Here is a 25,211-nt window from a genome sequence, read left to right as displayed (position 1 = left end):
CGGGCTCCAAATTCCTCAATAGGACACCCATAGCACAAAAGTTAATAACTAGAATCAACAAATGGGACTTACTCAAACTAAAAAGTTTTTTCTCAGCAAAAGAAACAATAAGAGAGGTAAATAGAGAGCCTACATCCTGGGAACAAATCTTTACTCCTCACACTTCAGATAGAGCCCTAATATCTAGAGTATACAAAGAACTCAAAAAATTAGACAATAAGATAACAAACAACCCAATCAACAAATGGGCCTAGGACCTGAACAGACACTTCTCAGAGGAGGACATACAGTCAATCAACAAGTACATGAAAAAATGCTCACCATCTCTAGCAGTGAGAGAAATGCAAATCAAAACCACCCTAAGATACCATCTCACTCCAGTAAGATTGGCAGCCATTATGAAGTCAAACAACAACAAGTGTTGGTGAAATTTCTTTCTGCTATAACTAGAGAGGATGAACTAAGTGTCCTTGATGATAGCAAAGCACAGGAATACAATTATATTGATTTTCAGTTTGTTTTTTTCTAATTTGGTTGTGAATTCCCTTTCTGAATATATATGACATTAGCATGAGAAAATGTTCATAACTTCTGTTTAAATAACTCATGGAAAGAACTGATGTTTTTTCTTTTGAGATGAATTATTTTTCATATTTTCCCTGTGAAATAATGCTTTAATATGTGTGTGTACATACACACACACACATTTTCTAGTATTTCTTACAATCAAAATCAAGGAAAGCTCAGCTTCATTTTACTGTGACTTCAAAAGTTTGTGATCTATTTTCTAATTAAAACAGGTTTATGAAATTTGTAATAGGTTGTGTTCTTATCTGAAACTGTACATGTTACCCTCAATACTAGGTAATAACCATTTAAGTATTCAGAATAATATATGTTTCAACGTAGCGAATAATAACAACAATAGCATGAAAGTGGGCCAAGAAGATGTCTTATTTTTTACATACAGTTCACTTTGAAAAGCTATCTGATTTAGGTGTTTTTTTTTTAATTTTAAAGAGTATATAGTTCTCTAAATGTGAATTCTAAGGAACATGTGAAAGAATATATTTAAATTCAGTTGTTTCAAAAAAGAAAGTGATATAACATCACTTTGTACTAATAAAAGACCAGTTTTGGAGAAGAAATTACAAAGAAAACTAAGGATTTAAATAGAATCTCATATGGTGATAGGCAATCCAAGATTAATATACCAAGCCCTTTAACTGTGTCACATGGTACTTATTGAAGAATGACTGTATGCCTAACATTGCACTTTGTATGCACACTTGAGAGAAACTCTCCATCAAGAATGAATCACTCTGCTGAGTCAGCATGCTGTTGTGGTTTGAGTATCATTCTAAATGCAAAATAGGCACCAATCTGAGTCTGGTAAACAGTATTTGCAAGCATAAGTCCCTGTTTGTACTGACAGTTCCTGGGTACCTAGGCAGAATTCTTGACAACTCATACATCAGTGTGGAGCTCTTGGCCGACACCAGTTGCCTCCTCTACTTAATGACCTCCCTTTTCCCTTCACATTAGTTTGAGTTTTGTCTCCCCTAATTTACCTCTAATTCATTCCTAAACCCACTCTAATTTGTATTCATCCCACACTATCGCACTGAAACTACTATTCCCAAGGTCACCAATGACCTCCTTTTTGCTAAAACCAATGGACATTTCTATTTTTTTTCCTCACACATAGAATGGTACCAACTTCCAATTTCATGAAATACTCTTAACTTATTCTCTTTGTTTTTTGTTAACCTATCAGTTTTTTTGCCTCTTCTTAAATATTGATGTATTAAAAATATTTGTCCTTAGCTCTTTTCTTCTGAAAATAAATAAGGAAACAAACAAAACACAACTCTTTTCTTCAATTGTGGAAATCGTCCAAACAGTTCTATGGATGAACTATCCATAAATGAGCAAGTTCACTTATATCTTATGATTCCCATGGCAGTGTTCCCTTGTAAACAATGCATATTCTTTTGACTCTACTTGCTCAAACTCATCTACTTTATTTTTTTTTTCTTTCTCACATTATGATCTCTGTTCAGGTCACATCATCATCATCAGTAACTTTTAACATCCTGGTGTAGTGAAGATAGGGCATCTTCAGGCTTGATTGGTGTAGTAGCTCCATAAAATCATCAAAGCCCTGGATTCTTTCCAGTTCTCAAGCCTCCCTATGCTAATTGGCTACTTAAAGCTGGCAAGAAATCTGCAGCAGAGCCACAAAAGGGATTTCACCTCTATCTTCATTGTAGGAAAAAAAAATCTCATCATTTCCACCTTCAATCCAGGAGGTTTCAGATTATCCTTTTTTAAGTCCCATTCCACCTCTCAGTTGTTGGCAAAGGAGACGGGATTATAATAACTGGCATAAATTAAAGATGAGGGATATAAAAAATGGATGTCAAGGAGTTAACCATCACCACCAATTCAAAACTAAAGGCCTGGAGGTTGCCACTAGTTAGGTTCTGAAGCCCCAAGCAGGGTGCATTTCCTTCTTAAAAATCATACAAATAACATGGATGGAAATAGGAATTGGGGAGCTCTTAGATGTTCAGTTAAAACAGTGCAACTGTAAGAAAATATCCTGGTTAAATGATTCAAGAATCATTTCAGTTTTAACTTGAAAGAACATAAAAGTTGATTGTCAGAAATTAACAGAAATAGTTTAATAACAGCAAAAAGTATTCTGCAACCAGGAGTCCAAAAAGCAAAGTCACTCACTATAGTTTTCTTGGTAAATAATGAATTTAAGTAACTTCAGCCATGTTTGTGCACTTGGCAAAGACTTTATTTTTAACAAGATAAATATGGTGTATTCAATTAGCCTAGACTTTAAAAAAAATTATATATTCAGAAAGTTAGAGAGAAGAAAAACACAAGGTATGGAAAAACAGTTTAGTATAAACATAAGTAGGTAGAAAATAGAAACACACTCCATGTGTAAACACTTACAAATACATGCACACAGATGAACCAAAAGGCAATTTGTCCATTTAATTAAAAAAATGGATAAAAGTTCTGGAGATAACCTACTTGATGTTTGTTTCCTTACCTATCACTCACTAGCACTGTGACTATCCAAACAACCCTAGATTTCCTTTCAAATAAAATTCCGATAAAAAAATTATTTGCATTTCTTTACATTGTTTTGGGGAGTGACAGGGGAAAAGTACAGAGGCTACCACAGTGCCTAGAACTTTCTAAACACATATAGATATTAGGTATACTTGTGATATTATGTTGTACTAAAATGATAAGTAATATCTCATTCATAAAGGTTTTTTAAATGGCAAATTGAAACTTTTTCTTTCATCAGACTTGATGAGTACACCAAAGCTATTGTGTCAGTCAATTGTACATCTTCTCTTTATTCATATCTCTGTGGAAATTAAGAGAAATGGTAAAGTAGTACAAAATGTTATATATTAGGGGAAAAATCTGTCCTGTTTTAGGTTCTTTAAGGCTCACAGTATAATAATAAAAAATGTTTTGATAAGAATCAGTGCTATTATATCAAGGAAGATAGAATAGAGGACACCTCAGCCAGGCATGGTGGCACATGTCTGTATTCCCATGATTTGGGAGGATCACAAGTTCAAGGGCAGCCTCAGCAACTTAGACCACAAGCAATTTAGCAATAGCAATAAATAAAAAGTAAAAAGGGCTGGGAATGATGTAGCTCAGTTCATATATATATATATATATATATATATATATATATATATAGAGAGAGAGAGAGAGAGAGAGAGAGAGAGAGAGAGAGAGAAATGAAAGAACACATGAAAATTGATATAATGAGGTTAATGAAGTTAACTGTAACAGTTAATACTAGATAATTTTATTTTTTAATCCTACAGGAAAAGGAATTTGTCTTTTTTATATTTTATAATGTCAGCCCTTTATAACATTAGTTTAAACAATATCTAGATGATTCTTAAGAATGGTTTAATGTGATGGCCACTAAGTTCTGTAAATCACAATCCTTACCATGGTTTTAAATGAGAATAATCTCATTAAACAATGAAGCAGAAACTAAGTAGGCTGCATCCTTTGAAAAAAATCATCCTGAAAATATCATGAACATATTTTCTATTTCAGGAACACACACGTGAAAGACCACAACACCACTGAGCATCCTTAGTAACCTTTTAAAGAGGTGAAACTGCACTCTGAAGTCAGCCTAAGTTCAGGAAAGATAGCTACTTCATAGGAAATGAAGAATGATGTACTATCACTAAGTCCTTAGAACAACCAGTATCTGGTTCACAAACATCTGAGGAATGTTAGCTTGTATTAGAAACATGACAAGTATCCAGTCATATTATTTGGGACTGTGAAGTCCCTAACAACAGAATTATTTAACTTAGTTTTTGAGGAATCTCAGAGAAAGTAAGTGAACTGCATATGTTGCATAAGAAATGTGACTTTTCATTTCCTATCAATAAATGTTTGCACTGAAGACTATTTTATTTATGTATATCCTGTGGGCTTGGCATTTTGTAGAAGTAGCTTAAAATATGTATGTTGAAGTTGTAAATTTATTTGAAATATATAGAATTATTTTGTAAAATTTAGGTCAATTTTATTCATCACTATGAATTTAATACTTTTCAAAAATTAATAAAATGATTGACTAGCAGTCTAATCTTGTCTCTTATTGAGAAATTATGTGAATCCATAATAAAATTAGGAAGTTAGTACCAAAATACTTTAGGGTCTTTCCCTTTCCAATAAAGTTCCTAGGAAGAAATTGGCAAATCCTAAATATTAAAACTAGCAAGGCATATTTTCTTCGAGTACATTATAACAGTGAAATAATATAAAGGCCTGAACACAAAGAAGATTCTTTGAGCTGTTTGCAAGGAATGATGCATAACTAAAAGTACTGACTTGTTTTGAGTCCTAATGTGTTCTATTATCATATAGTTTCATAATTTTATTTATTATTCCACAATATCTGATCCTTTCTATTGCAATCTTCAGATTTACCAAAACATGATAAAAAGTGCATTCCTGTGCACATATGGGCATGTACTTCTATATAGTTATAGAATTTATTTGAATTCAGCTTGCATGGTTTCAGGGTCAGTAGTTACAAAGCTGTTAACTGAAGAGACAGCACTAATGTGCTGGAAAACATGGACAGCGTACAACTAGCTTCACAGCAGTTCTAAACTTGTATTATATGTCATCTTCAAATTATTAAGCCTTTTTTACTCAATAATCGATATTTCATCCAGCATAACAGTAAAACATGGAATTATTTATGGTTATAATTAAGGTGTACTTTTCGGTCACAAAAAGTTACTGGAGGGGGGATGTGATTTAACGAAAAGGACATAGAACAAGCTGCTAAGGCTCCCAAATGAGATGATGAATGCAGAAAAGCCTTTGAAAACAGGTCAAGCATTATACAAACTCATAGTATTAACATTAAAGCCCGAAAATTTTCATTTCTAGTACATGTCATGGGTTCTGGGGTTATCCATCAAAACAACATTAGAAAGTGTTCAATAAAAACTGTAATATATGGTAGCATGGGAAATACTAAGAACCATATTTTAACCTCAAACTTGGAATTTATTGCTTTTGTGATCTTAAAGTTGGACCCTTACCATCCTTTCTGCGCACAATCTTTTAACTTTGTTTGTTTTTTATAGAGTGGTGTTCTGCTAGTGTTTGTGTCTTTTTCCTTTAGGAAATGTTCCACAGGAACTGCATTATTGAAGCTGGACATGCTCCAGGAAGAGTCAGCAGAGACCACGGCAAACCTTGATTCAGTCTCAGTAGAGTGACTGCAAAGTAACAGTCCCAAAGTCCTCACATTTTTTGGATGTCTCAATAAATCTGGACTTGATAACATGAAGATTTTTCTTCACGGACCCTACAGAGGAAGGAGCAGACTAAATTTGCTGTAAAATGCCAAATTACACAGAAATTTTTCAAGGGCCAGTGAAAACCTTAAATTAATTCAAGGTTTCTCTCTCTCTCTCTCTCACCCCTCCCTCTACTGACACTTGAATGAATGTGTATGAAAGAACTATGTTTTACAACTGACATTAGTAATATGATTATCTTTTTGTATTTACTTAGTATTCTTTCCAAGTAAAGTTCAGGAATCTCCATAAAAATGATCTTATTAATCATCTTTAGAACACTCATGTAAGAAGCAGTGGAGAAAATTTCATTGCCCCTCTTATCAAATGAGAAAAGCAAAGTAAAAGGCTTTAGGAGATCGGAAGTTATATCACTAGGTGAACCAGATGCACAACTAAAGTTTTATACTCCTTTTGTTTTTATTTCATTTCAATAACAATATCTAGGGTATTTTTTTTAACGTTTCTTCATTGATTAAATATCTTACTCTTCTCTCCCTAAGTAGGACAAGAGCTCCTTGAAGACAGGACATTCAAAACACAATTTTTAAATCACATTCTTATCCTTATGGTAATGCATAGGAAGCAATTAATAAATATTCATTAAATTGATCTCAATTAAGCCCTCTTTGTTTTTCATTTTAAAAGGACATACTTATGTGTTTTGTAATTCAAACATCACAAAAGTGTACACAGTGAAAAATCGGTCTCTCTGCCACTCAGATATACATTCTCTGACCCTGAGGCCTATGCCTATAAATTTTTCTCATCATATGTATCTTTCCAGACACTTTCATACATATCAATAAGCATGTGTGTCCTTTTTCTGGTATATTTATGTTTTTTACCACTGAGAGCAATGGACATATACTGAACTACTTTTTAAAACAACAATATTAATGGGATGATCCTTTATAAATTCTTCACTTGGAAATAATTTCTAATTTACCAAAAAAGCAGTAAAATAATAGTAAAAAAATCCATATATGCTTAACCTCGATTCAGAATCAGCACTTTTTAATATTTCACTCTATTGCTTTATTATTTATTTCATTTCTCCCTGACTCATCTTCTCCTGACTCATTTGAGAAGTTTTGTAAACTTTTATTACTAAATATTTTGATTTTTATTTCCCAAGAGCAAAGTTTTTCTTTTATATAGCCATGGTAAAATTCTCTACTGCAGTAAATTGAATATTGATATAATGCTTGAAAATAAAATAATATATGTCTACATTCTAACTTTGCTTCATTGACCAAAAATATCCTTTAGAGAAATTATCTTCCTCCTGTATAGGAGTAAGTCTGGGATCAGGCGTTGAGTTCATTTGTTCACTTAGCCTCCTTTAAAAAAAACTGAAATCATATGAGAAAACTTCTGTGATGGCATTGATAACTTTCTCATTTTTTATGTCATTGATACTTTTGAAGAATACAATCTCTTATGCTCCCTTTCTAATAGAATGTTCCTCATTTGGGGTTTTGCCTGGTGATTCTTCATGGTCAGTTTTAGATAATACATTCCAGCCACCAGCCCCCACCTGCAAAAAACAAAACAAAACAAAACAAAAAAAACCCTCAAAAATATGTAGGTTATTTTGTTCTCTGGGAAGGAAATCTGGGGCACCTATTATCTACTTGACTCTCACTGATGATACTAATTTTGAAAATGAAATTACCCATTGCCTGATTGTCCACTATATGACTTTTGTTTTGTTTTCCCTTGCAACTGATAAGTAGTCTCTTGCACTCACTACAAGAAACACATGTCCTGATACAATGTTTACTATTTGGAAACAAAATGAAAATTTTCCAACTCTCACTGTATCTCTACATTTATCATTTGGCTGAATATTAATGTACAAAAGGACCATCTCTTCTGTCCCACCTTTCTATTTATTATTGATGTGGTCTCAAGTATTGCTGTTTTGTCCAATAGCTTATAATTAATTACAGTATTTGATAATCTTGGTTCTGACAATTTCCCAGATTGGATCATGAGTCCAGTTTTGAAGGTGTAGGAGGGCTCAGCTTTGGACAGATTTCTCCTGTGTAGGAGGAAATGTTAGCAGGTGTCAGCAAAGGTTGCCGCAGTGGTCATTGAACAGACAGTCCTTTCTGGCCATGGTTCCCTCCATGCTTCTTCTATGTAGGAACACTTCATAAAGTACCAGGTAAATGTCATATAAATATGCTGCAGACCTGACTGCAGGTGCTTAGCCACATGCCACTGCAGTCTCAGCTGACAATACTGCAGCTTTTGGCTTCAGTTGACTAGCCATCTGGGTTGGTCAATGATACCATTCTTCCTGAGCCTTGCCTGAACCTGCTTTGCCAACCCAACTTTCACATCATCTAAGATTGGAAAGGAGAGGGGATGGAGGAGACCACTCATGTTTATCTCGTGGGGACTCCCTGTGTCCCAAGAGTTGTCCTCACTATGCCACCAACCCCCATTTTTTCTATTACATCAAATTGCCCAGATGTCTCCCTTTCGCTGGTCCCTCCACTCTGCTAAAACTTCAGAGAAAATATTTAAGGGTTTGGAGTTGTATTTGAGTTCTCTTCTAGGGCGTTGGCACCAGGTAGACCAGTAGTATGGTTCAGACTTTGTGTCACCAGCCAGTGACCTCTAGGAAGTGGGCCTAGTGGAAGGAATTTAGATCACTGGGGGCATGGTCTTGAGGTGATATTTTGATACTAGCCCTTTCTTTCTTTCTCTCTGCTTCCCAGCTGCTATGAGGTAAGCAACTTACTCCACCACATGCTTCTCACCTTGATGTTCTATCTCCCCACAAGCCCCAAAACAACAAAGCCAGCTGACCATGTACTGAAACCTCTGAAACCAGTACCCAAAATAAACCTTTTCCCTTTTTATGTTAATTTTCTCAGGCATTTTGTCATGGCAATGAAAACCTGACAAACATGGTCAAGTTCCCTTTCTGGCTATAAACAGATTACCAACCAAGGTTGGTCAGAGCAATGCAAACACTCAGTCCAACTCCAGAATATATGTGAAAAAATATCTCCAGTTGTGGAAACCTACAAGACAGACAAAGGAACAGACAGTCCTTTCTCCTAGCTTGCTGACTAGAAGGCTAGTATAGAAAACACAGGTACTGGTTCTGGTTCAATCTGTCTTGCACTTGAATCTACTTTATTTCTCTTATTTTAGTGATGGAGTAAAGCCTTGGTGGTCCTCTCAGACGTGAGAACCGCCCTGGAACCTTACATTACATCTATGTTATTTCTTCCATTGAATTTCCACACTGTATTATGTGCATTTTTATCTTCTAGTTTCTGTTTATCTGGACATTGACTTTGGGCTAGATGTTTCAAGAGATTTTTTTGGTTTGATTGTCTAGGATCATACATTAGAATAAAATAATAGGGTTTTGAGGTATATATGAAGGATAAAAGTGGAGGAAACTTGGGAAGAGGTGCTGCTGAAAAATTAGCTATTCTATGCACCCTTATCCATATATAATAGGTAAAATTCAGTTACCCCCACTCCCCACCTATATTCACTCACACCCCATAAAACATATACCTGCTACCTTTTTAATGTCTCAGCTGGGCCCTCAGAGCTTTAAATAATACAGGAAAGGGAACAAACTAATCACTAACAGAGCCCAGAAACAGGTGAACTTTTTGAAGTTTTGCCTTATGTGATAGACACACAACAGTAGTGGCTTCCTGTGATATCAGCAATGTCACTATCTTGATGACAGGGTAATAGGTATCCCTAATCCAAAACATACCCATTCCAAATTATCTACTCAGTGTCCAACACTACAACCCATCTTACAAACCTACAATAAGCTATAGATTTTTCTTAGTTGAGCACACGGATCCTCTTCTCTGGCCTCCAATATCACTTCCCCTTGGTGACTCATTCATTTTTCTCAAGCAAAATGGTGTGTGTTCTGTCACTTGCAAGTCCAGAAAGATTTACAGTATCTAAGAAATGGTTTGGCAGTGGCAGCTGATGGTCATGTAGATATTTCTGAGAATATCCTGCAATTGCTTTCTGTGGTAGACATACCTTAAGGCGACCCCCACGGAAGCATACTGTTGTCTATTCCTTCTCATTGAGTGTGGGCAGAACCTGTGACTTACTTATAGCTTGTAGATTAGCCTATAGAAAATGTTTTGAGATATTACTCCTATGATTCTATTATGTTACCTAAGACTCCACCGAGGCAGACTTGAGCTAGACAGTGTCCTGCTTGCTTTTAAAAAGTAAGCTGCCATGTTATCAGAAGGACCATGAAGGAGCCTCCAGGCAGAGAACTAAGGCAGCATACATGTGCTGTGGAAATCCGTCAGTTGACAGCCAGCAGGAAACAGGGAACCCAGTTCCACAGCCATAAGGAATACAACCACCAAAGTCTGAAAGAATTTCAGACTCCAGAGAGGAACATAGACTCAGACAATTTTATTACAGTCTCTTGAAAGTCTGAATCACAGACATACCAAAATTATGCCTGTATCACTGACCCACTGTAACCAAGATTATCAATGTCTGTTTTAAGCATTTAAGTTTGTAGTCATTTGTTACACAGCAATATAAATGCAATAACATTCTCTTTGCAGTAAGAATAATCTGGGAACATAAAATAATGGCCACAATCCAACCTCTTCTTATGAATTAATTCTATCTCTTTAGTTTCTTTGTAGCTTTTAAACCCCCAACCTCATTCTAGCAGGTAATGTCGATGATGAATTTTTTTACCATTATTTTCACAAAACAAAGTGAATTAGGATAAAAATAAATGTAAGATAAGAGCTTATGGAAATTCGCATCATCTTTAATAAAACATGCTGTTAAGGATTGGATCTAGAATATCCCTCAAAAGCTCAGGTGTTGAAAGTATGGTCCCCAATGCAGTGATATTCAGAGGTGGGATTTTTAGGCAATGATTGGATCATGAGGGCCCTGACTATATCAGTGGATTAGTCCATCAAATACATTAGTCCATTGCAGAATGAACTACTAGGAGATGGAGCTTGTTGGAAGAAGTCGGTCACTGAGGGAATGTTCCAGAAGGGTTTATCTTCTCCCTTCTCTTTACTCTTCTCTCTGTTTTTCAGGTATCCTGAGCTGATCTGGTTTCCTCTGCCATGCCCTTCTGCCATAATATTTCTGCCTGGGAGCCAGCAGACCAAGGACTGAATCCGCTGAAATCATGAGACAAATCTTTCCTTTTCTAAATTGTTCTTATGTATTTTGGTCACAGCAACAAAGAGCTGAATAGCTCACTTGCCTGCATGTGAGCAAGCAAGAGCACATATACTGTGCTTCTGGAACACTTTCCTTTGTTCGATAGTGCTGTGGACTAGTCTCCAGGCAATCTACACCAACTAGATAAGGAAAGATGGTGGCTGCCAGAGCAGCATGGGAGTGTGCAAGGCACCCTCAAGGTGAAAGCTTTTCCTAGCAACACCACTGAGGCAGGAAAGCAGATATGGATTAGTAGAGGGGTAGGTTTCACTGCCACTTTCTGAAAAGGATTTAACTGTTCACCTCAAACTTTATAGTATGGCTATATAATTACCAGCCCCCAAATTAAGCTAGAATATACAAATCCTTCCAGATTATGGGTTCCTTCGAGGATCTAAATCTGGGATCTTTCATCATACATTCATTTACATTTACTGAGCTTCTGGTCTGTGCTAGCATTGCTGATATAGCAGTGGGTACAACTAATAAAATCCCCCAAATATACAGAGCTTAGAGTACAATAGGAGACACACAAAAGGAAACAGACAATTAAAATGCATAATAGGGAAGTATGAGAGCTCTCTGAGCACAAAAGAAGGATACTTCATCTTGGGAAGTAATCTCCAAACCCCACTAGAAATGATATGTGAACTCCTAGAAGGGGAGACCTAGCTGGATGAAAAGATATTGACATAGCCCACTCCAAGAAGAAGGAACATGTACCATCATCCAAAGTGAATTCCAGAAACAGCAAGACTGAAGCATAGTGTTATCAGGCTAGTTGGCTCTAAAACCCATACTCTGAGCCTCCACTATAAGGCCTCAGTCTATAAATCAAATACACCAAATCTTGGGGTTTCAGATATCGTTTACCAAGATAGCTACTAACTCAACCTATAGGTCCCAGTCTATCCCAGGTTCTGTGCATATCTCACTTCAGAATCTCTATCTAGTCCTTCAGTTCTTGGTAATAACTGGATCCTCATTATGTGGTCCCTGGATAGCATGCCAGGTTTCTAGATTTAGGTGCCTGGAAATGAGTGCTGCTATTGAGTTTAGTTCCCTTGCCTAGATCTCTCTTATCAGAACTCAGGTGTCAGGTGTCGGACTTTTTTATGTTTTAGCCTCAAGGGTATTTTCACTCAATCTCTTCTTTTTCTTCTTTTGTTTTTTTCTTCAGTGATTTGGATCAAACCCAAGTTCTCAGGCTTGCCAGTCAAGCACTGTACCAGTGAGCCATATCCCTAACCCCCATGGGTATTTTCAAATTGCTTTTTTCTGCTCTGTACCTCTGTCTGGTATCTGGGGTCTAGTTATCCTCATCTAGCCTGACTATGAAACACTGCTGAGGAAGACATCTTGGTCAAATGGAGATGGCTATGATTTTTCCCAGGTAACACTGTGGCTTACTCTAGTAATTTCAAAACTTCTTTGTGACCTCACTTTCTCTGAATCCATGGTGTGTCCCCTTCCTTCTTCTATGTCAGCTGCTATGGTTAATACCAAATCCTGTTATTTTGTTTTTCAGGCTACTTTGGAAATAAGGGAGATATAATTTCTCTCCTGTCCAGATGGTTCAGAGATGTGCCTTTCCCTGAAACAAGAACAAACAAATTAACTAAAGTGTTTATTTCGTAAGTAACTCAGAAATCTTTTAACAATTATTCTATAATTATCATAAAGCTATGAGAATAAATATTTCAATGTATAATCAACTTGTAAAACATAATCATCTATCATTACATATAGATCTTTGCATAGGTAAAGGTAAATAGATAATTTTTATATGAACACATATTCATTGTGCCTATCTCACATATTTCTTTCCTTTTTGGTTACTTTCTCCAATCTCTTAAGGTAAGGGAAGTCTTCTATTTATAAAGTCACAAATATTCTTCTTGCATCATTGCATTTTAGAATGTTGTGTGTCTTTCTGGACTGTCCAAGTTAATGTGAAGAGGTTCATTTGTTCATCTGTTTATAAAGACAAGAATTATTTCTCAACTCTAAATGTGTTTAGAAGTAAGTGGTTTAGGATGGTACTAAAACAGAAACAATTTCTTCAGAATAAAGTAAATATCCCTCACAATTTCTCTATTTGGGGATAAAATGTCTTTCTTTTCCTAACTGTGATGAAGTCATTAAACACAACTAGATCTTTAATTTAAAAAAAAATGCTACATATTTGTTTTGTATAAGTTATGAAGACCAATCAACAAAACTAAACGTTACTTTTCCACACATTTCCCCTCCAAATAAACTTTTTCCATCTCTGAAGGAGTCATTATTTGACAGTTCTGTCTAGCAGGTCTTTATTCCTTTTCAGGTCTAAATTGCTTGAACATGACTTCAATTCCTAACTATCAATTTCTTGCTGGACTCCTAGCTGTCTAGCATCTCAAACTACTTTTTTTTTAAGACCACCAGTGACCTTCCATTCAATTTAAAGTGTAGTTTTCTTAGTTCTTACATTTTGAGCCATTCTGCTGCCTTTTATATGATTGGCCACCACATTCTCATTTATACTCTCCAATTTCAATAGTGTCACTTCTACTCTGGTGGAAGTGACGATCTCCTGGTACAAGTTTTCTAATACACACAACACTAACTTTCTATGCAGAGTCTTTATCTCTTCATACTTCAACCATCTGTGTGTCCCAAATTATCACTATTGTATTTATAATAGAGTTTACAAATAGATATTGATAGATTTTTTTCTATTCTGCACATAAATGCAGTGTACAATCATTAATCTTACTTAGATCCTTATGAAATATAATTGGTTATGTAGTCATCAACATACTGTTGGGAAGAAAGCTGCTGAGATGAGAAACTGATTTATTAATACTCTAAGAAAGTTCATTCCATTTCCTTTTCTATGATTAATATTCACTAGCATCTTACTAGCTTTGTTTTTCCCGGGTGTAAATACACTTTTTGCAGATTTCTGGTTGCCTACATTATGAATTTACATGCCTATGTCTATTTAGCTGATCTCCTTACCCTAATTTGTCATATAAAAGGCCTGGGGTTCAATGGTGATTTAAAATGGATCCTGTTATTACTTTCATAAAGAATATAGTCTAATGAAGAAAACTGTCATTAATGAGTTAATCAAACAACAACAACAACAACAACAAAACCCTCCAATTGAAACTTTTAGAAGTGTTAACTCTTGTTTTAAAAGCTTATCATGGGGGGATTTGACAATGGAAGGAAAGTTGAAGATGATTTCTTTAAGGTGTCTTTTGTCTTTACTTCCTAAGGTATCTGCACATTCTTGGCACTTTTTTAAACCGAGATCTGAAGGCTGACTTGGAGGTAGGTAAAGAAAATTCAGAGGAATCTGCTAACCAGAGGGAATGACATAGCTAAGCCTATGGTGAAATAGAAAAAAGAGAGATAAGATAAACTGTGAATGCTGCTTGAACATACAGAATGCTGCTTAAACATACATACTACCATGTTGGGTCTTGTTAAACCCACCAGGTTTGCCAGAAAAGCCTAAAGAGGGGGAAGGTAAAGGAGGGTCAAGTTCAAATGTTCAGTTATCTTCTGCATAGAAGATTGAATGGATTTGGACACTCAGCATAGTCATTTCTTTGTAACTTGAAGCTCTGATAGTTTAGATTTAGCTCTCTCTCCTTTTGAGTCTTTCTTTGCTCTTTCTCCACTTCACAACTTCTAAATAATAGACTTTCTTAAAGCTCCTTTTTTAGTTGATAGACTTCAGTCACATAGCCACATCAACAGTTTATATCCAATACCTGCCAGATATATCATGTTGGTTCTTTAAAGGGCATCTCAAAAAGCATTTTCCTTCCTCTGCTCTCTTCCCTTCCTTAGGCAGACATTCATTTAACAAACATCTGATAAACCCGTTTTCTAGGCTATGTGTCTTCAACAAAGAATTAGGGAGAATTGTTGACGGCAACATGATAAAATATTCATTATGATTAGGTACTTGTTATGGTTTGGACTTGAGGTATCCCCCAAATGCTCCTGTTAAGGCAACAATATTCAGAAGTAAAATGATTGGTTTATGAGAGCTGTAATCTAACCAGTCCATCCTAGTTTGAATGGACTGACTGTGTGGTAACTGTGTACAGGTGGGGTATGGCTGGAGGCAGCAAGTCACTTTGGGCCTTCCCCATAAGTGTGCATCTTCCCTGTTCCTCTACCCACTCTCTGCTTCCTGACCCTGCCAGGCTGTGCAGGTTTCCTCTGCCTGGTGCTCCCCAGTATGATGGTCCCAGAGCTTGGAATCAGCCATTTAATGACTGAGATCTCTGAATCAGTGAGCCCCACATAAACTTTTCCTAATGAAATTTGTTCTTATACAGTATTTTGGTAACAATGATGCAAAACAGTACCAAACCTGTCTCAAGTGAATTTTTTTGGAATATTTTTTTCATGAGTTGAGTTATTCACTTGCCTGCCTATCTTTGCCTTCCTGGAACTCCACCAACCTAATGCTTCACAGTTTCTCCCCTTTCCTGCCCTCCGAGCCATTCTAAAGTTATCACTTGCAGTCCTTCCTGTAATATGATTCTGAAAGTTGATAGCAAAGGTCTAAACAAGCAGCTCCCCTGGAAGTAGATAGACAGCTAACTTGCCTTTCTTAGGATGACCTGTTTTACTGTTTCTAGTAACCTGTGAAGCATCCTTTTGTTTCCCCACCTCTGTGATACTGAGGATTAAACAGAGGGCCTTGTGCATGTTAAGCAACTGTTCTACCATTGAGCTACATCCGGAACCCATCACTCATTTTCTTCATACAATACCACTAACTCCCATTTCTCTATATGCCATCTATTTTTCTATATTGGAAGTTCCCAATTATGGTATAAACAAACAGAATAAAATTTGTGGAGAGAATCTTACGAGACAGTTGTGAACCTATTTAGTATTATTCTCTGCTCTAATAGGCTTAGTACATTTTCCTCTATTGGAATCTGTGTTTATTGTGAGTCACTTGCCATCTTCAAAAATTCTTATACCAAAAAGGCAATGACACAATGTTTTTTTTTCATTTCAGATAATTATGTAATAAATAGCAATTATATAATATTATCAAAGTAATTTGAAAAATAAGTAAATGAGTTGAGTTATTCACTATGAAGGGGAGTTAATTTCACTGAAATGTCCTGCAGATCCCAGCCCAATATTGAAACATTGTTATTTAGCATTACATAGTTTTTATCCCTGACCAATGTCTGCTCCATATCACCAATGGTGAATAAATACTGATTTCGAGGACTCTTTCCCAAACTCAGTTGCAAGCACTTTGGGAAGAATACAGTGCAAGGACTCTTCCTCAGACTTTGTGTTGAGCTTCATACCATGAGACCCTAAGACCAGGGATGGTCTTTGTTCACTGTTAGAACGTTGTAGGTACTCAATAATTGTGCATCTGAGCCTTACATAATTTGTTGAATGAATCAGAGTTCTTTAAAAGAAAAAATAACTTGTTCTTTTATGCTTTACACTTTCATTAACACCTTGATTCTAAAGCTTAGGAGCTGTGGGAAAGAGTTATTTTATGTTTTTCTATTTGTATCTCTCCTAATGTGTTGGGTGCATGGCAAAATGTTCCCTTAAAACAAAATAAAGCAACAAGCAAAGCACACATAAACACACACAAACACACACACACATATACACACATATCAGACAAATAAAATCTTTTATAAATTCAGGATTGAAACTATTGTGGACTTATAAAAAGAATGAATAAAATATAATAATAATAATAATAATAATAATAATAATAATAATAATAGGGTGAAGTTGAGTAAAAGATAAACAAAATCTTTCCATTTGTATTATACATTTTTAATTTTATGTGCAGAAGAAAACTATGTCATATAATTTTAGAGTAGGAAAAAACACCTAAATTCAATCCATTTTTTACTAAAGTAAAACTATTTCACTTATAGAAATACAGATTTCACTTTTAAAACTGAAAGTCACATCAGCAATCTGACATGTAGTTAGTCATAAGCCTGTGCCTACTGCTAATATCTTCTGAAATCACAAAGTTTTGGGGTTTTTAATATACCAGAGTTTTCATGTTGGTAAATATCAGTCTTTATTTTTTAAAAATACCTTTATTTAATATATTTATTTTTGTGTGGTGCTGGGTATCAAACCCAGTGCCTTGTGCATGCTAGACAAATGTTCTACCACTGAGATATAATTCCAGCCCAAATATCAGTCTTCAATGAGGACTCTGAATTAATTAAAGAACACACACAACCCAGCAAGTCAATGACAATGAAAATACTAAAGAGAGGCAATACTAATTGAGCATTTACTCTACATCAGATTCTGTTCTCAGTGTTCATAAGATTAGTTCACAAAATTTTCACAGCAGACATGAGGGAAATTCCTTCCTTCCTTCCTTCCTTCCTTCCTTCCTATGAAGACCCAAAGGCCCGAAAGAGATGGGACAAGAAATTATACTCACATACACTGGTGCTAAAAACATTATTCTCACCACAAGGGTATGCAAACAAATAAACAACAAAAAGTATCTTTGTAAACACCTGCCGTTTTCTTGCTCAACAGAGCAGAACTGTGTGCTAACCAGACTGTACTTCCTCAGTAGTTCAAATAAGGAAAGTTTGTGGAACTTAACTTCATACCATGCTTCTCTGTTAATCATAGCAGACTTTATCCTGCTGCACACCACACTGGATGTCTAACTAAGTTCCTTTTTGATTCCTTAGCCGCACTCATATGTATACTCGATTTCAGTAAAACTGTTTTCCACATTGACACAAATGCAGCAATGTATGGCTGAGGGTTTTATGGTAGGCAATGGCTCATGGGTGTAGCCACTTTTGTGTGGTAAGTGCTGCCAAGACAATCTTCTTACTATGCTCAATTCCTCACCACTAAAATCAGTATCACAACAAAACAACCAATTGTCAGCTTTCAGCAGAATTTAACATTCAAAACACTCTGGTCTCAATTTATAAATTTATATTTTTTTATCATGAATATTATCAAAATTAATTTGAGGCTATCACCAGGTAAAAATAACTGACCCATTGCCTTGTAAAACTTCTTGGCAAAGCACCCAAAGCTAATACCTCTGGATTATGTTCTCTTCTTATGCAATTCTAATGTGGGCAAGCTTCTCTGTCTCTGACACTGAAAAAAGTGAAAGTCTTTATAATTTATTAACCCCTGAAAAGGGCGCCGTACGAGGTTAAGGCTTCTGGGGCTGAGATGGAAAGCAGATAAAAAATCATATTCATACTCTTAATCATTGAATTTCAATTTTACTCCTTCATTCTTCACATTTTATATGGGTATTAATAAAAGGACTAATTTTAGAGCTATTGTTTTATTAATATGCAATATTACAAGAGTCAAATATTTTTTGCCAAGTCAAGTATGTGCAGGTAACTCTGAATTGTTTCACAAATTTATATGTGTGTCTCTAGATAGTCTCTACAGTGGCTAATTAAATGATACCATCTTTAAAATATGGTTTATCTTCAACCTATAGGTTCTACTTACAGATTGATTTTCTCTGAGAAAGTTGTATATTTCAGATTTTATTTCCTCTTAAATAACTAAACATCTTTAAACAAATTTGATAGGTATTAATATTACCTTTGGATCAACTGTCCTAAGAACTAGTACCAATATAATCTTCACTATTAAAAAAAATGGATCTTAAACCTCACATTGCCTTTTGTTTGTTTATTCAAACACAAACTACTCTTACTTGAACAATAGTATTTTTCAAATTAAAACAAAAGATGAAATGACTGCATATTTCATTCCCTAGTTATACTACTAGATCCAAACCAAAATTAAACAAACTCAATTGCCTATTACCATTGAGGACTTTATAAAGTAGAAGATAAATACAAAACTAGATTGCTTACATATACACTATAAATACAAGATTTTTTTTTCTAAAAATACTTGATGCTGGTTTTGGAATCCGCTGAAAAATATTTTATTTTTATAATATTATAGCAATTACATTCAAAATTAAATGAGTTATAACATCATTTGTAAGCATTTTTACAAAAAAGCATAAATTATTAACAAATATATTTTAAAATAAACATATCTAATATCTTAAAGACATGCAGAAACAAAAAAAAAAAAAGCAAAAGTCTCATCAATGCATGTTTCTCATTTCCTAGAAAGTTCTTGGTTTTATTCATACACACCTTAAATTCTGTACTTGTTATAATATAAAGATGAGAGCTTATCAGAAAGAAGAAAACAGCATACATAGGGGCAGGATCTTTTATATTGTTCAACTTTACACATCAAGTAACTAGAAGAGCACTTGGCACACAGTGGACAATCAAAAAAATTAATATCCAGTTAGATAGACTAATATATGGGCAGAGAGTGATTGATTGAATGATGATTGATTAATTCATGGCATCCAAATCAATCAATTCAGGTTCTGAATCTCACCTCCTCCATTACTGGTTTACTGACTGGTTGATCTTGGGGAACAAGTTATGAATTATTAGTTTCTCTAACTCTAGATGCCTAATATCACTTACTTTAACACAGACAAACTGTTTAAAAATGAATAATGGTGTCTATAAAGATATATTTTAAACTTTGAAATAAGTATAAATATTATATTTAAGCACATAAAATATGCCCCTAAATATCCACACATTCACATATTAATATAAAGCATCTAACACAACATAACAATTACTCTATTTTTTGTGTTAAGTAAAAAGTTGGCTGAGAAGGCCAGAATTTTACACTGTCAGAACAAGCACAGAATTCATGATACATTCAAGTTCTTGAACTGAGAATCTAGAGAACTAAATGGCATCATGTATTCAATTATTACAGGAAGCTAATTAAAGGACTTACAATAAACTAAGTCTAGCAAAGTATTTAGGCACATCAAAAAATGAATATTATATAGAAATATGTAAGAACATAATTTAAGGAACAATTTTTTTAAAAGAAAATTGTGCATTTCCCTCACTATCTAGGATATACTGAGAACTTCAGAAGAGATAATTGGAATCTCTTTATTACCATACATCTTTTCTATCTTTTCTAAAGACTAGCAAAATTGGACACTTTGTAACATACAAAAAACTAGATGAGATTTTATAGTGTAGAATAACTTTAAAATAATAATAATAATAATGTTTATTTCAGACAAAGAACCTATTTGTGTTAGAAAGCAGGAAGGGAGTATGGCAATACATGTAGTATCACATATCTTTTACCTCTGTCACCCTGCATTGAGAGTCCTTTCTAGGGAGTTTGTGGCAAAGGGAACTACTATAATTCTCTTCATATCCTCTTTCAAGTAAATAAAATAAAAAGCAAAAACGTTCTGTTGATGAAATGCATTAGTCAGGTAGATACCAAGCATATCGACATTGTACAAAGTTGTTTAAAAAAAAATAGCTAAGCCATTTAACATTGTAACCCTGCCAAAACAGTACATTTGTGAATAGAGTGGCTAACACTGACAGAAGCACTCCTATATGCAATAAAATAAACTTTAAATGTCAGGAGTGTTCATTGCCTAAGTTAAGATTTTCTTTGTTGTTGAAATGATGGTATAAATAGGTTTTTAGAGAATTCTGTTTGGAAACAAATGTTTTTCCCTTGGCCACGATTGATCACCTGTGAAAATGACAGAGTCAATATCCCTGCGTTTTTTCAATTCTACTTTAAAGTATTTAAGGAAAAAAACAATGAAAACCAACTTCAGTTTAGAGAAGTGGAACACTATACTTTGAGTTTACATTATTAAAAGTTCTAGATTCCTACTATGAGGTTTTAAAAGTCACAGACATTACCCATACAAATTTCTTGAAGGTGGAAAAAAAAAGCTCTAAATGTGTATTTGTAATCTTTTGAGGTTTGGTTGATTATATATTTTTTGACTGAGACAACAAGCTCAGTTCTTTAAGATTCCATTAATATGCATTTGACATTTTCTATAAGCTCAGGTTTGTTCAGACCTGAATTGAATGAAAGAGACAAATCGAACAACAGTAATGTCAGGAGCTGCCAAACAGGACTGGGCTAGTAGAAGATACATAAGTGTGACATAGCTGAGAAAATACAGATGCCCTTAAATACAACTTGAGCACCTCAAATCCTAATTTCTAATTATCAAAATTATTGGTTTGCAAATGCAGAAATATTCAATGTCAAAATAAGACTGAAAATAAATCTGAAAAGTATAAGCCTATCAAAATCTGATGCATAAGTCATTATTCAAAAGTTTTATTGCTCTAGGAGAACAGGAGATGCTATTAAAATAAAAAGCATGTTAAATTAAACAGCACCAATTTACATCTTTCTATATCTTTGTTTCATACAAAACTGCATTCAACTGTAAAATAAAATAGTCTGCTACTTTAAACCATAAAACCAGACAACATCTGAGGAGTTAAAAGTATTTTTGAATTCTTCTTTCAATAGCAAGTGAACATTCTTAGTCAATTAAAAGCTTTTAGTATATCTGATTCTTCAAGATCCCTGTCAGATTCAATCACCAATCTCCACAGTCGCTCAACAGCTGTAAATGCATTTTTTTTGCTACAATATAACAAGGATCCTGAGATGCAAATATCACTATTGACAAATATTTAAATCATGTAGAGCTTTATTTTTGGTATTTAAATATTCTATGATACACAAAACGCAGTATTCTGTTATGTGTTCAAAAGCAGTTAATGCAACAAATTATTTTTGTATAACTTCATAGGAGAAAAAAATTCCCCTATACTGTTCTTTAAAATTATTTGTTATTATCTTCCTCTGGGTTAAATATGAACACAAAGTACTCCAAGTTCATTTCAGAAGCTCAAGCTTTTTGCTCACTTGATAAATTTTGTTTTTCCTGTAGAGCCACAACTTTGGAAAACTGTCCCAAAGAACTATCGTTTAACAATTAGAAACTTCGATTCATTTTAAATTTATAACACTACTCAGTTGACCATGACTATTTCTACTCTTCACTATTCATGGCAAAATATAAAGAAATGAAGCAGAGTGGTATACATATATATGTTTTTTTTAAAACCCATTCAAAATAGTGGTGCAATCTCAGTTACTTTTCTTTTTCTAAGGAAAAGATGAATTACCTGCCATTCATTTTGTACTGCAAATTAGTTTGTCAGGTACACATAAGCAAGATTTTTCAGTTCATTTTGCTAAATCCACACTTCCTTTTTATAATACTAAACATTACTCTGACTAAAAGCTTACCAGATAGTAATCCTGCTCGACCCTTACACTATTTCCTCTGTTCAACACATCTACCTTTATTTCGAAAGAGAAGGTAAAAACGAACAGGCTCTTACCAGAGACAGAGAAAACAATTCGTTCAGCTAGATCCAACAGTGCTGTGTGCAGCCTGGCAGCGTGAGTGATCCTTGGGCCTCACACAAAAGCGAGATAATTGGCTCTCAATGAAGAGATGTAAACATCCATCATAATGGCACTGGGGCTGAAACTGAACGCTACCTCAGCTGTTCTATGTACTCCCGACTGGAAGATGATGTCACAAACATCAACTGGGTGTACTCTCATTGGCTTCTGTTACCTGGAATCATATCTTAACCCTAAACTGTCAGCTGCAAATTGAAATGCTCATCTCTGACTGGAATTTCTGCTGAAAAGGAGAGTGAAAGTCATGCTGACTTGCTGGAGAATCACAAACTGAAAATCCTGTCCTTTAAATATACCAGGACCTATTTGCCTAATTAATTGATTAATTAGATTTGGAAAGAGCTGTATTCCCCAAACGCATTTATTAAATAATAGTACTTTTGAAAGGTATTTCACAGGGTGAATATTAACAGAAAAGATCAATGCAATCCCAACATCTGGAATTTTAAATTTCCTAATTACTTTTCATTGATTTTACAGTACCACCCCATGAGATTTAAGAAAGTTGTTGAGAAAAATTACAATGTAGACAATTGTACAATAGAGGTTTCAATCGATTTGATCAGAACAGCCATCTGTATTTTTAAATCTTCTAATAAAAATACAAAAATGTTAATGCATTTTATTCCCTGATTGTTAAACAGCATCTCCAAAGTTTTGTGTAATAAAGCTTAAAGTATGAGATATTAAAAGCATAACATTACTAAAGTAATAATGTTAAATATTGGTTTTTGCAAAGAGTAATTTATAAGTCACTGGATCTATAGATAATCCCATTTCAGTAATTGAAAGCTACTTTATGATAGAGTGCTGTTCTCCTTGAACACAAATGGGAAATAATTATCTATCTCTTACCTTCTGTCTTGACAAAAGTCCCAGCTTTCTCCCCAGGCTTACATCCAGTGGGAGAGGAGGATAATGGGCTAAGCTGGTTGCAGTGCTTGCTGCCAGAGGAACAAAACTACAATCACCTTGAAATATACCCCAGCTTTCCCCACCAAAAGGAGCTGTCAGCTGCATCACTGTGAGATACAAGAATTACCAGAGCTCTTCAATGACCAAGCTCCTTCTAAATCCAGTGCAGCCATATCCCAGGGCAAGCCCTTTGAAATCTGTGCAGCTCAGCATGCAAGCAGTACTGGCACCTGGGAGAGAGTGAGAAAATTCTCTTCATCCATCCCCACCTTAAGGGAAAGGAAAGTCAACCAACAATGCACTTGCAGGCCTTTATATTGGTTCATTTCCTTCTGCATAATGGATTCAGGGCAAATGCTTGTTATAATTCCTTCACATTTCTAAGGACAGTAAATTATTTTTACTGGATGATTTCAATAAGAGTTCTAAAAGTTGATAATAATGAAAGGAAACTTCCATAAATCAAAATTTTCTCTCAAGTTCTGGCTCATATGACTCTCAGTATATTGGACTACTCTTAATTGCAAGTTAAGGTGTGATATTGGAGTATGAATTCTGGATTGAGGTTCAATATACCCAACCTCCACCATGTGCTGTCTGTAAGAAGTTTGAGAACTTAGCATTTTTTATATACACAATGAGAATGACAATGTTACATAGAGCAAAGTTGATAATAGAAATAAGATAAGTCAATGTATGGAAACTTGTTATATAGAACAAAAAGTACTATCTAATATAAAATATAATTACTATTACTGTTGTTATGCAAAAGATCAAACATATTAATTTCAAAGACATCCTGTGGATTTAAACTATAAAGTTAGTTCAATGTCCTCTAAATATTATCTCAAAGCTTATTATCTTAAACTCTAAAAATTTCAACTAGGAAATAATGTTGCAAATTAGCTTGATTTATAACACTGACAGGCTTAGCGATCTTTTTTTAAAAGTTGTTGCCCCTCCCAGAATTATTCAGAATTTAATCATATTAGTCAAGTGTATGATCCAAAAACTCCAGAAAACTATTTGTCAAATTGTACTTTGGGCTTACATGACAGACACTGTTCATTTATTTCTGCCTAAAACACGGGAGTTTAGATGGAAATGTGTATAGAAAAAGATTCATTGCCATGCAAAGTGACATGAAATTAAATTACAGATCAGAAAGATGAATTTGGACAATGGGAATTTCAACTGTAGATAAATGATAAAGCTAAGATATTATAATTGCTAAAGGATATGTCATGGAGACAATAATTTATAAAATAAAATATGCTTCTTTATTCCATACTTCATATAAAATTTTAATGGCATAAATATTTAATACAAGAGATAGATAACTAGCAAAATTAGATTATATCCTGTTGCATGTAGAAAATATGCTGATATATGTGCAATTCAGTTAATTTTTAAGATAAATGAATATCCTGGTGACTTTAATGCACACAAATTACAATCTTCCTTACTTTGTTATGTATTTATAACATTTATAACATTCAGGTGGTGTTATGACGCATAAAGTAAGTTTTTATTGTTGTTGTTTTTAATAGGGCACTATGAAGACAGGGAAATAAGATACTCCTAGTGCTCCATTGGCATTTTGTATCAATTTCCCACATTATACACAAAATTCATTAATAAGTAATTATCAGTATAAGTCCCTGGTTCTGTGTTATTAAATATATATAAATAAGATGTTTTAAGAATGCAGATTTCAATGATTAAATATTAAACAAGATATAAATTGAT

At 34.5% G+C, this 25,211-nt stretch overlaps 1 protein-coding gene across 3 annotated transcripts in view; it reads right to left on the bottom strand.

Moving 5' to 3' along the window:
* Mgat4c (MGAT4 family member C) overlaps positions 1–25,211 on the bottom strand; it is a 783,513-nt gene that overhangs the window by 252,243 nt on the left and 506,059 nt on the right. Inside the window, exon 1 of one of the 3 annotated variants that reach the window (XM_048804353.1) lies at positions 22,460–24,146. The exons of the other annotated variants lie outside the window; for them this stretch is intronic. The gene's annotated coding sequence lies outside the window, so the exon portion shown is untranslated. Of the gene's footprint in view, positions 1–22,459; positions 24,147–25,211 lie in introns of those variants that run through there. 3 annotated transcript variants of the gene reach the window in all.

Source organism: Marmota marmota, unplaced genomic scaffold (genome assembly GCF_001458135.2).
Source record: "Marmota marmota marmota unplaced genomic scaffold, marMar, whole genome shotgun sequence".
Taxonomy (NCBI): Eukaryota; Metazoa; Chordata; class Mammalia; order Rodentia; family Sciuridae; genus Marmota; species Marmota marmota.
The sequence above is the reverse complement of the archived record's forward strand: the minus strand, read 5'-3'. Positions and strand labels throughout refer to the sequence as shown.